Consider the following 13,101-nt stretch of genomic DNA (forward strand, 5'->3'; position numbering starts at 1 on the left):
CAACTTTAAAGATATCAACCGACTTGTCACAGGAGGTCATGTTAGGGGCCTTCCATTGCTCAAGTTCGATAGAGATCATTTGTGTGCTGCATGCGAAATGGGGAAGCAAAGTCGTCAAAATCACCCATCTGTAATTAACACAAAAGTTGTTGAACCACTCGAATTACTTCATATCGATTTGTGTGGTCCTTCATCTATCGAAAGCATCGGTGGTAGCAAGTATATTCTTGTTATTGTTGATGACTTTTCACGATTTACATGGGTGTTGTTTTTAAAGCTCAAATCTGAAGCGACTCATAAGCTGAAAATGTTCATCAAGCAGATTGAAGTACAGCTCAAGAAGGTCGTTCGCAACATTAGGAGCGACAATGGTCTGGAATTCAAGAACAAGGAGTTTGAAGAGTTTCTAGAAGAAAAGGGAATAAGTCACAACTTCTCAGCTCCCTACACACCTCAACAGAATGGAATAGTCGAAAGACGAAACCGATCTTTGTGTGAAGCTGCCCGAACTATGCTAAGTTTCGCTTCCTTACCTCTTTATTTTTGGGCTGATGCTATTTCTGCTGCTTGTTTTACACAGAACAGGTCTTATCTCAACAAGCGATTCACGCTCACACCTTATGAGATACTAAACAACCGAAAGCCCAATGTGAAATTTTTCCACGTGTTCGGCTCACGGTGTTTCATCTTTAACTCTAAAGAACACCGCAACAAGTTCGATGTCAAATCCGACGAGGGAATCTTTCTGGGCTACTCTCTCACATCCAAGGCATACAGGGTCCTAAACAAGCGTTCAAGAAGAATTGAAGAGACATACTATGTGACCTTTGACGATAGCTATGTCAAAAAGCTACAGGCCAAAGAAGACACCGCTGGGGAAATTTTTCCTCAGACTGGGCAAGTCACAGTCTCGATCGCTAACTTATACAATAAATTTTTGGAACTCTTTGACGAACAAGAGAAAGCTTCTCTCTCAGAAGTATGTGCAGCAGACAACAAAGTTGACCACATGAAGTAGATTGTCGAAGAAGCTGCAAGGAGAATGCATGAAGGATGATCGACTACTGATGACCCTCCATCCAACAATACTTCAGTCGAGGGGGAGCCAAGCTCAAACGTCGAGGGGGAGCCAAGTTCTACCACTGCAACCGAAAGTGCTTCTCCAACCGAAGGTGATTCTCCAACCGAAAGTGCCTCTCCTACCGAAGGCGCTTCAATGCCTGAAAGCTCAGCACCACAAGAAACCCCTGAACCTCAAGTTTCTCAAAGCTCATCAATCGAGGGGGAGCATAATGATATGACGCTTGATTACGATAGCCAATCTGAGCCAGAAGAAATGATCAATGCTGAACTAGACCCAACCTTTGATCCAAATTACCCTCCTCTTACCAAATGGACCAGAGATCATCCTATCTCTCAAGTAGTTGGTGATGTATCTGAAAAGGTTCTGACCCGATCACAACTGAAGGCAAAACAGACATCCTTATTTTCAAAGGTTGAGTTTTGTATGTTTAACTCATTCGTATCAAAAGTTGAACCGAAGACAGTTAATACTGCCCTCGATCACTCTGATTGGGTTCAAGCAATGCAAGACGAACTGAACGAATTTGAAAGGAACAAAGTCTGGCGCCTTATTCCAACTCCTCCAGATGCTTCGGTTGTTGGTCTCAAATGGGTCTTTAGGAACAAAATGGACAAGGAAGGAAATGTTATAAGGAACAAGGCTCGTCTGGTGGTAAAGGGATACTGTCAGGAGGAAGGGATAGATTATGAAGAGACTTTCGCTCCTGTAGCTAGGCTGGAATCTGTAAGAATATTTCTTGCTTATGCTGCCCACAAAAACTTTGAAGTTTTCCAAATGGACGTCAAGTGTGCATTTCTTAATGGAGAACTCGAAGAAACCGTGTATGTGGAGCAACCTCCTGGGTTCGTGAAAGAAAAGTATCCAAACCATTGCTATATTCTGGATAAAGCTGTGTACGGCCTTAAACAAGCTCCAAGAGCCTGGTATGAAACGCTAACTAAATTTTTAAAGATGTCTAAATTCAAAAAAGGTTCGGTTGACCCAACCTTCTTTCGCAAAAAGGAAGGTAACCACCTTATGATAGTTCAAATTTATGTCGATGACATCATCTTTGGCTCTACGAATCCCAGCTTAACAGCTGAATTCAGAAAGTTGATGGAGACTAAATTTGAAATGAGCTCAATGGGTCCTATTAACTTTTTCCTTGGTTTAAATATTAGACAGGGACCCGAAGGCATCTTTATCAATCAGGAAGCTTACACGAAGACTCTCCTAGCAAAGTTTGGTATGATGGGAGACTCCAAAGTCAAAGTTCCAATGGCATTCGGCACCAAGCTAACTCCCTCCCTAGACAAACCGGCTGTTGATATCACGCTCTATCGTCAAATGATAGGCTCTCTAATGTATCTTACTGCTAGCAGGCCTGACATCATGTTTTCTGTGTGTTATTGTGCTCGATTTCAGGCAAACCCACGCGAACCTCACATGCTTGCAGTGAAGAACATTTTACGCTATCTCAAGCGAACCACCTCCTTAGGTCTATGGTATCCTTCCAACTCAGGCTTCTTCGTTCAAGCCTATTCTGATGCTGACCTTGGAGGATGTGGACTCGACCGAAAAAGCACTACTGGTGGCTGTCAATTCCTTGATGGGAAGTTGGTCAGCTGGCAGTCCAAAAAACAAACGTGTGTGTCGTTGTCTACTGCCGAAGCAGAATATATAGCCGCTGCTTCTTGCACCTCACAAGTGATTTGGATCCAGAGTCAACTTTGAGACTATGGACTCAATATGAAAAAGATCCCACTATATTGTGACTCTGAAAGTGCAATTAGGATCTGTCATAACCCAGTGCAACACTCTAAAACCAAACACATAGCACTGAGGTATCACTTCATCAAAGATCACGTGGAAGATGGAAACGTCGAAGTTCACTTCGTAAGAACCACTGATCAACTGGCTGACGTCTTTACCAAAGCTCTTCCTGAAGCATCATTCAACAAAATATTGCAAGGGCTAGGTATGATGGAATCAGAGTCAGTACCTCACACTACCTCTCAACCTCAAACGTAAGAAGCGAAACCAACCGAACGTTCGGGTTCGGTTAAACCATCTGATTCGCTCATCACTTCAAAGGTAGTTTTTCTTGGTTGTATATTTCTTGTACAAAATTGTTTTTCTTAGTATTGAAAACATTTTCCACTTGCACATCTAAAATCCTTAGTTTCTAAAAATTTTCCAAAACCGAAACCTACCGAAGGTTCGGGTTCGGTTTTTCAAAATTTTCTGGAACCGAAACCAACCGAACGCTCGGGTTCGGTTTTTCAAAATTTTGTGGAACCGAAACCAACCAAACGCTCGGGTTCGGTTTTTCAAAATGTTCTGGAACCGAAACCAACCGAACGCTCGGGTTCGGTTTTTCAACTTTTTCTCAACCGAAATCAACCGAACGTTCGGGTTCGGTTTTTCATTTTTTTTCCAAAGTTTTTTTTTAATCTTATTTTTTTCTTACTTATTTTTTTATTTTTTTTACTTTCTTTTATTTTTTTATTTCTTTAATAAATCTCAAAAACTCCAAAAATATTTTTTAATTTTTTAATTTTTCTTGTATGTTCGTTCGTTTATGGGGGTATAATTGATGAATTACTTAAGTGTCCCTAGAAGCATGCTGCTGTATGTGTCCCAAGCCTCATAAGATTTTGAATAACAGCCTTCATGACCTGGTATACACAAACCTTGTCTTCCCAATAAGGCTAACACATTTATTCTAATCGTGAGCTACCTCACTCTCTTCTCACATGAGTTAAGAGTTTCCTGCCTGGTCCTTATTTTCGCAGCAGAGGTACTATGTTTTCTTACACCATCTCCATTTTATTTCTCCATTACATTCGTTTCATCATCGTAACCCTTGAGACTCTCAGAAATTAACACTGAGGTTTATGGTTACACAACATCTGTGTTTATGATCTTAGTTTCGTGTCACTACGAGCTGAGTGAAACCCAAAATTCAACACCTAATGAATTGACGGTGAACAATTAATTTGCTCAAGTTTTCACCAAAGAATTGACGGATGTACTTTCATGAAATCTCAAATTTTATTTTGTGTGATTCCTATGAAATTGTTAAATACCATAACATTTCTACCCTAGGGATCCAGTTTTTATTTTTTTTTTGAGATTTTATATTTTTTTTTCCAATCCAATTTAAAATAAATTCCTACCTACTTGTTCAACAGGCTACACCGGTCTCACAAGTACTTTGTTCACTTTCTTTCTTATTTCAAGAATAGATTTGCTGAATCAAAGCGAAAGCCACCCTTATTTAGCCTAATTAAAAGAAGCCTTTCAACATTTATTAATAAGTGTTTGATCGTAATTCAACGGGAATCCACATTAACACTTTAAGGTCTCTCTTGACCTTGAAGGAAGAGATTAGTGCCCGGGATCATCAGTTTCGTGTCATTATTGACATCACAGAAAATCCTTAAAAGAGTTGCTTTATTTCTTTTTCTTTTACACTCTTTGCACGAAAATCTTTGATTTTCCAAAATTCCGTTACTAATTAATTTCGGGATAATTTGTTACATTGGTGGTTAATAATTAAGACGTGGTCTACAATCCTCCACGTGGGCAGTTAATTCCAAAGATGCGCTTTAAAAGGATAAGACGAAAGGTTGCTGACTCGGCGGGAGTTAAACGGATTGAAATTCAAACGACGGTAAAAAAAAGGGGGCGCGTGTGAATTTGAAACGCCCTTACTTTTACTGACATTAAGGACGCGTGTGCGAAATCCAAGCGACATCCTTTTGGCATTTAAAGGCGCGTGCAAAATTGAACCGTTTTTCTTCTGAAACGGCGCTTGTTGGGTGGCGTGATCCTAGGGAACTGACACTCTCTCTCCTACGTGATCATCGCATAGAGGATTTGAAACGATTTTTCTCTCTCCAATCCCTCACTATAAAAGGCCGTTTACAATCTCATTTACCTTTTTACTGCTTCCGGATTTTCTAAAGCGCAAAAACTCCCAAACCTTCACTGTTCATCTTCTTCTTCATACCTTCAACAATGGCAGAATCCTCTTCCGTCCATGCTACTTCACAAATCCTTCCCATCCGTCCACAACAATGTCTGGTGATTGACCTCAACCCTTTGGCGTATGACTCCTACATGTCGCCGATTATTGAGTGCTTGAAGTACTCCCAAATAGCTCCAGCTCTCTCAAGGATCGAATCTGTGCCAATGGTGGCCCTATCGCAGGTTTATGCGACTGCCTATTACGACAAGGCAGTCGAACGGGTGTTCTTCGAAATTGCTGAACATAAAACATCTGTTTCTCGACAACGTTTCTGCACCATGCTTGGGTTGGCTGTTGACCCATCAAGAATAAATCCGAAGACGATTCCGGTTGGGCATCTGTATAACATGTTTTACAACATGGGCTACACAGAGTTCCTCACCTCCGTCGCAAAGTTTAAAAAGTCCTGCCTGCTGCCACAGTGGAATGGCATGTTCACAGTCCTCTTCAAGGGCTTGTTGGAACGGAGCTCAGGATCCGACGGTGCCAGTAGACTTTTCCTGTCGATCATGTACGCTGTCTACAACGGGATTAACTTGGACTTTGGGTTGGTCCTATGGCAACAGCTCATCCAGAGCCTTTCTTCATCATCACGACACTCTGAGGTGTCGTTGGCCCGGTTCTGGATATTGATCACAAAGTGGGCGATGGACAAGTTTGATATTCCCACTGCTGCAGGTGCATCGATGTCTTCTATCGGTACGTTTTATACCAAGAAGATCATCGTCTCAGATGCATCTACATTCTCATTCATTGGATCCATTCCGGAGACAATGTATGGCGACGTGCCCTCTGACAGCAGGCTAATCCGGACGATCAAGGAATTCAGGCCATCTGGTCCTAGGGAACTTACACCGAATATGCTCAGGTCCATCCACGATGCTGACAAACCGGTGAACAGGGGCAAAAAGGCGGACAAGGGGAAGCAAGCGGCCAAATCTACTAAGGGTCCTTCTCCCAAGAAAAGGAAACAACCTAAAGCTGCACAGTCCCCACAACCGAAGAGGAGGAAAACTCAACCGAAGCGCAAGCTCGTTATTCCCTCTTCTTCAAGTGATTCTGAGGGCGAAAGTTCGGGTTCTGACGGCTCTCAAGGAGACGAAACCCCTCAACGAGGCAACACACCACCTCGGTCACCTACCCCGGAGATGGAACTTCATAATTCACCAGTACCTTCACCTCCTCCAACCATTCCTACTTCCATTCCGACCATAAACCCCACTATTCCCCCAACCTCTTTTCCTATACCACCACCCATTTTCACAACTGCAACCGAAACACCACCAGTAACCGAAACCACACCCGTAACCGAACCACCACAAACCGAAACCCATACAACCGAACCTACCCACACTCAACCACCACCCAAAACTAACCCCACACCCACTCAACCTGAACCTACCAAAACAACAACAACTTGAAGCTCTTCGATCCGAAAGGGAGGTTATTAAGACTTGTGTTTCGGATGGACACGCTGCCTTATCAAACATCCTTGAAGCACACGATCCTATTCTCAACCATTCAGTGAGGCGAACCCTTGCTGAAAAGCTCTCTCCGGCCATGGACCTTCTCAGCAAAATAGAAGGCCTTCCTAGTTTCGTGTCCATTCCGAAACAAGGGGGAGATGAGAAGAAGACCGGATCGAAACCACCTCCTTCCTCCAAAGCTACTCACACAACCGAACCACCTCCGACTGGTCAAGCTTCGGGTTCGGGTGTGAAGGACAAAGGGAAAAATATAGCTGAGGAAGAAGATGAAGATGAAGACAAGGAGACCATTGCTGACATGTTAAAACGAAAGAACAGTCGCAATGAGAATGAAGAAGTTAATCGTGTGGCGCGAGAGGATGAAGAAGCCGAACGCAAGCAGAAGGAAGCCCACGATCTTCTCGAGAGCAGGAAGACTCTCTTCCCTGCCTGGACTCGGGAGCGCTTGATTAAAGAGGCCATAGATACTCCCAACATCTTATGGCTCGAGCCGGTTATCTCGTTCGACTGCAATAATACTGTCGACTCGCAGTTCGACATGCCGCTGACTCGAAAGGCGTTTATCTTCCACGCCTTCTCAAATATCTTTGAAGTCCCTCATCCGAACGCTGAGCTTGACAGGGAGCTCATCGACTTCTATCTGACGGCTGCTCGTCCTCAATATCTTACTTGGAGCACCCAGAAGATAGTGAACGTTCGGGTACTGAAGCCTTACACCGAAGGTCGATTCATAAACGTTCGGTTCAAGCTGATTCGGGGATCTGCAAGAACTGCTCATCTTATCTCCCTGGCAGATCTACCGAACTTAAATCCTCATGATTGGATTGTCCTGCATAACATCCTTTTGACTGATGAAGCCGAATATAGTCCTATTATAGACCATATCAAAAGGATGTTAGTCTGTTACATCATGGAGGTTGCCCTTATGGATCAGGAGGTCGCCACCGTCTTCAAGAAGAAACCGAAGATAGCTCCTGTGGGATCGGCCAGTGATCTCAACCAAATGCAAATGGGCAAGATCGACCCGAGACGCAACTCGGTTATGTTCACTAGAGCAGAAGGACAGAAATGTCTCTTTGCTTTAGCTGACAAACACCTTTACACCACTGCCTGTCTGGAGCATGTGTTATCGATCATCAAAAGGTGTAAAGAAAATTCAGCTGATGACATCAAGTACTTCAACGACATGATCCAATGGTACATCCGGTTTAGACAGACAATTCTCTCTCTCACCAAATGTCTGTTTAGCACCGTGAAGAAGAAGGTACCTGCTTCAGCTGCTGGCCCAAGCAACAAGTGAAGATCTCGCTCCAATTGATGCAAAGGGGGAGATTGTTGGGCTGAAGATTATTTTGAAGTCTTGCGTCGTTGGGCTCGATAGTTTATTTATTTTGTATTCCGGTTTGGGCCTGTCCAACCGTGAGCCCATTATGTTTAATATAAAAGTATATGCTTGCATGCATATTAGGTTAATGATTTTAGCGATTCATCTAGAGCATAACGATAGCATTTACAGGTTTCTTTAATCGTTCTTGTAACCTACCAATCCTCTACAGTCGATGTGCTTAATCGAGCTCTTCTGAGGATTTTGTTTAATCATTCGACACGTTTGATTCACTCTTGTCTCGTTCTTATTTTCGTGTTCTTACAGTTTTATATTTACTTACTTGTTCAAGATCTAATCGATCTTCATAGTTTAAAGGTTTTTTAAATCACAACATATGAATTATAGAATATTGGTATTAGCATTTGGACACTTGAAACATAATTTTTGAGGGATTATTGTGAGTTTACGGCCAAGGCTTGTGCTTGGGCCGTAAACTCCATGAAACATGGTGCAAATTCATTTCTAAAGTGTTAGAAAGCCATCCAACACCACCAAAAGCCTTGGAATAAATCATAGGACGAACCAAAAATAGTTTAAGGGCCTTAAACACATCAAAACCCTTTCATTTAAGAGTTTACGGCCATAGCATGTGTTCCATGGCCGTAAACTCCAAAAAGTGTTTCATAATGTGTCTCAAATTCATTTCAAGGCTTTAAGGGAATTTTAGAAGTCCTTTCAAACAAGTTTTTGACTTTAAAACACATGGAATCACTCTCTAAGAGAGTTTACGACCATGAGAGGGGTCTCATAGGCCATAAACTCCAAAAACCCCTACAAAACCTCAAACAAATGCATGTAAGGCCTTGAAACAATTTTGGCAATCACATGTGATTAATTTGGAATCCAAAAACACAAATTTTCATGGGTTTATATGAGTTTACGGCCATGAGACCATGCTAGGCTGTAAATTCCCTAAAATGTGTCATTTTGGTGTTTAAAATTTATTCCAAACCCATAAACCAAACCTAGACATTGTCCCCTAAGTGTTTGAAGTCCAAATTGCACCATAAACCACCCACCATGAGTTTACGGCCGTAAACTCATGGGGAATGGGTGTTTAGGCCGTAAACACCATTTAGAAGTTTACTCTTGGGGAGTAAACTCATTTCCTAAGTCCCTCGCATCATTACATGTCCTTAAACGCCACCCGGGTCCCTCCCAAACACTTGTATCGGAGTGTTTTCGCGACTAGAAGCAATTGTCCCTATCAAATAATCAATCTAAGTCCTAATTAGATACAAATGTGTATCTTTAAATTATAATTAGGAACCTCGTGTGTTTACAAGCCCCGTATCAACTCTTAGCATCCAAATCGTCACATTTCTCGTTCGGTGAGTTCATACCCCTACGCCCTTTTCCGTGTTTTTCAATGTTTTCAGGGTGGGGGGGGGGGGGGAATACAAGCAAACTATAACTATTTTCAAATCATAATATTGATATGTTTCAAATATATCTGACAAACTTACAAACTCTTTTACTCCTTATGCATTATGTTGAGCATAAGGAATGATTTATCAATTACAACTAAATGGATTTAGTTAAGGAAATAACCAAACTAATCAAATTATTATGGGAATAATTTGGGGTTCTTTATTGTTCGTTATTTATATAAAGTTATTAGATAAACTATGTCTGATTCAGTTTATCTCCGTATCATTTGAATGTATTGTCAGATAGTTTCATTGTATGTATCTATATTTGCTGTATTACGTTTCATAATCTTCTGTATGTTGATATCGTATGAGAACCCTGTGAATAGTTTAGTACTAGTTTGTGAGATAGTCACTACCCTTTATGGATGATCAGTAAATCCTCCCCGGAAGTGTAACCAGAGTCTCCTGGAGGGAGAGTGAGGAATTTGTGAATAGATCTATTCGGGACTGACAATCCCACACCTTAACTGCTAGCTACAGTTAGGCGGGCACGCTTGGGGTGACAAATTTCTGGATATCGTTTCGACGTCTGACAAACGTCAAGGAGGTCTCGTTGTCGTATTAGCATGGTTACCTGACTCACAACATGTATTAATATAAGTTTATTCACAGTATCGTTTTGACTTTGTTTCGATTCCGTATCTACTTTTTATATGGTATCTATAACTTGTACGGGATGTTTGCCCCATGATTTTTAACTATATCTTATACGGGATAGTAATCCCATGGTTTTGAATCTATAACTATTACGGGATAGTAATCCCATGGTTTACACTTATATCTTGTCCGGGATAGTGATCCCATGGTTTTTAATCTATATCTATTACGGGATAGTAATCCCATGATTTCAATCTATATCAAGTACGGGATGATAATCCCATGGTCTAAACCTATATTTTGTCCGGGATAGTGATCCCATGGTTCCCAATCTATATTTCATATATATCAAATTATCTTGTGTCTAGTTCGGGATGGTAGTCCCATGATCTTAAACCTGTATTTTCATATGTGACAAACTATCTTATATCTCTTTCGGGATAGTGATCCCAAGATTTTCAATATATAGTTTTGTGTATTAAACTATACTTTGTGATATACAACTGGTCTTACAATTAGGAAAATATGGGATTTTCCTGGGGTAAAATACATCACATAATCGAATTGGTAACAAATGATAACTAAACTAACTTTACATAAGAAAATATGGGATTTTCTTGGACAACAAACCTTTTCGGAAAACTAAAGGAAACCGATACATTTTCATAAAACAAAACCGCTTATGAACTCACCAGCTTTATGCTGATTTTCAAACCGCTTGTATTCTCAGGTCCAAGTTAGACAGGTACCCGGTGAACTCTTTTGGTGAAGACGGAGTGCGTGGAAGACTCGCCTCAACTTTTGTTAATATGATGCATATGTATATCTTGTATAACTTTACTTTTGAAACAAATGTAAACTTTCATATATATGTAATGTAATGGTTGTTTACTGTGATTACTATGTACATTGGATTTGATACACAACGTGGAGTCCACCCGGAAATGTTTCCGCCTTTGATTTTCGGGGTGTGACAGCATAATTGTTTTGTATGTTTTTTTCTTGTAAACGTGTGTAATTTTCCCAAGTGTAATTATCATTATCAAAATATAGTTTATACATTAATGTTTAAGTGAGATGATCACTAAACATATGTAAAGGGGGTAAATTAATGTAGTACTGTAGTGTTGTATTATAGGAACTACTGTTGTACTAACTACCTTAAACCGGATTTATATCAAGGTATTATGTGATTAATTGTACCATACTATCGACTAGGAAACAAGACAATGTAAGTCGTAAAAAGGTATGACGTTTGGCACCCGCAGACCTTCAGGTCCAGCTGTAGCTAGTAGCAAGGTGTAGGATAGTTAATCAAGTATAGATCTATACGCAAACTCACGCTCTCTCTCCAAGAGACTCTGGCTACAACTCGGGCCATGACATTGAAGGCATGCTCCGATACAGTGGATCACATTTATGTTAACGTATTCATGTATATGTAATGTATTGTTACTCATCCTAGTATCGTTGTATATGTTCTCTTTCAAGTATAGTTGTATATGTTCGCTTTCTAGTATAGTTGTATATGTTCTCATAGTAATAAGGAATGACTCATGAATGAACTGACTGTTGTGTGTTTCATTGAGCTAGAAGTAGTAAGTAATATAACCCTAAACTATACCTATTATAGTTTATTAGTAAACTTGATGAATGACTGAATGTACTGAACTGAGATATAAATCTTTATGTCTATACATGTATAGATAATATATAAGTAAGGATTCAACGACCCTCGGACAAACAACAGGGTACTTTAGGACCACAGCCCAACGAGGACAGGAAGTAAAGTAGGTTATCTATCCTAACTCCTTCAAACCTTATTTATATAACTATATATGTAGTAGACATGGTTTTTAACAATATATAAGTTTAAAAACTATAAAGGAAAGGCTTAGTATAAAAAGTGAATTTGATAAAGAGTTTGACATGTAAAATAGTTTGATAATAGTATAAAGTCATTTGTTTGGTAAAACAGTTTAAAACATGAAAAATCGATTCGCATGTTAGTTATTAATCACATGTGATTGATCTAATGACTAACCTGGTTAAACTTGTATTCCCTCTGCCCCATAAAGCATTTAAAACATTTAAAAGCATTTCAAAAGTTAGTTAAGGGGTATGAACTCACCTGCAATGAGTGGATTGGATTGAAGTGTCGGGCACGGTGCTAGGTGACAAGTGGAGACTTGTACACACACAACGAGCCTAGCTATCATATAATAAACATATATATAACTAATTAGTCAATTTTATAACTAATAAATTAAGTTAAGACACTCTAGGACATGGAAACACCTTATATAAAGTCCCAAGGATTGCATCTAAGTGTTGTAGGACAAAGCTAGTGTGTTTGGGTTTCAAGGTAAACTCCATAATGGAGTTTACGGTTTTATGATCATCAAAAAATGAGTTTATGGTCGTAAACTCATGAGTTTACGACCGTAAACTCACACCTCTTTGACCATTTGATGTTTTGAAGCCTTAAAAGTCCCTAGAAGCATTTCTACTTGAAATATGAGTTTATGGAAGAGATTAGGGCACCATTTCATTCCTAATTGGAGTTTATGGTTCTTAAACCATTTTCCTTTGAGTTTACTACCATAAACTCATATGGTTTATGGTCTTTTGGGGTTTTCAAGTCCTTAACTCCGCAAGGAATGGTTTTAAACAAGTTTCTAAGGCTTATGAAGGACTAAAGCACACTTTGGCACCTTTATTTGGGGTTTACGGTCCAAGAACTTCTTGGACCGTAAACACCTTGTTCTTGGTGTTCATGGGACGTTTTCGTGATGTATGGAAAGGTAACAAGCTTTACAATACACTAGGGTAGGAGTACTTACTAGTAAGAATCTTGAAAAGGTGCTAAGGGCCCAAGAACACTAGTGTGTGTTCTTGGTGTTTTGAAGATCTAAGAAAAACATGAAAATGGATGGATGAAAAGATGTATAATCACTAGTTGTTATGATATAACAACAAATCAAGCCAAGAAATACTTACATTTTCGGGAAATCGGGTGAAAGACGGGATGATAGTTGAGAGAGTTTTGGAGTTGTTCTGGAGAATGAAAGTGAGAAGTGATATGTTTGGGGAGTAAACTG

This window comes from Lactuca saligna, chromosome 5, assembly GCF_052625555.1.
Source record: "Lactuca saligna cultivar CGN05327 chromosome 5, ASM5262555v1, whole genome shotgun sequence".
Classification (NCBI taxonomy): domain Eukaryota; kingdom Viridiplantae; phylum Streptophyta; class Magnoliopsida; order Asterales; family Asteraceae; genus Lactuca; species Lactuca saligna.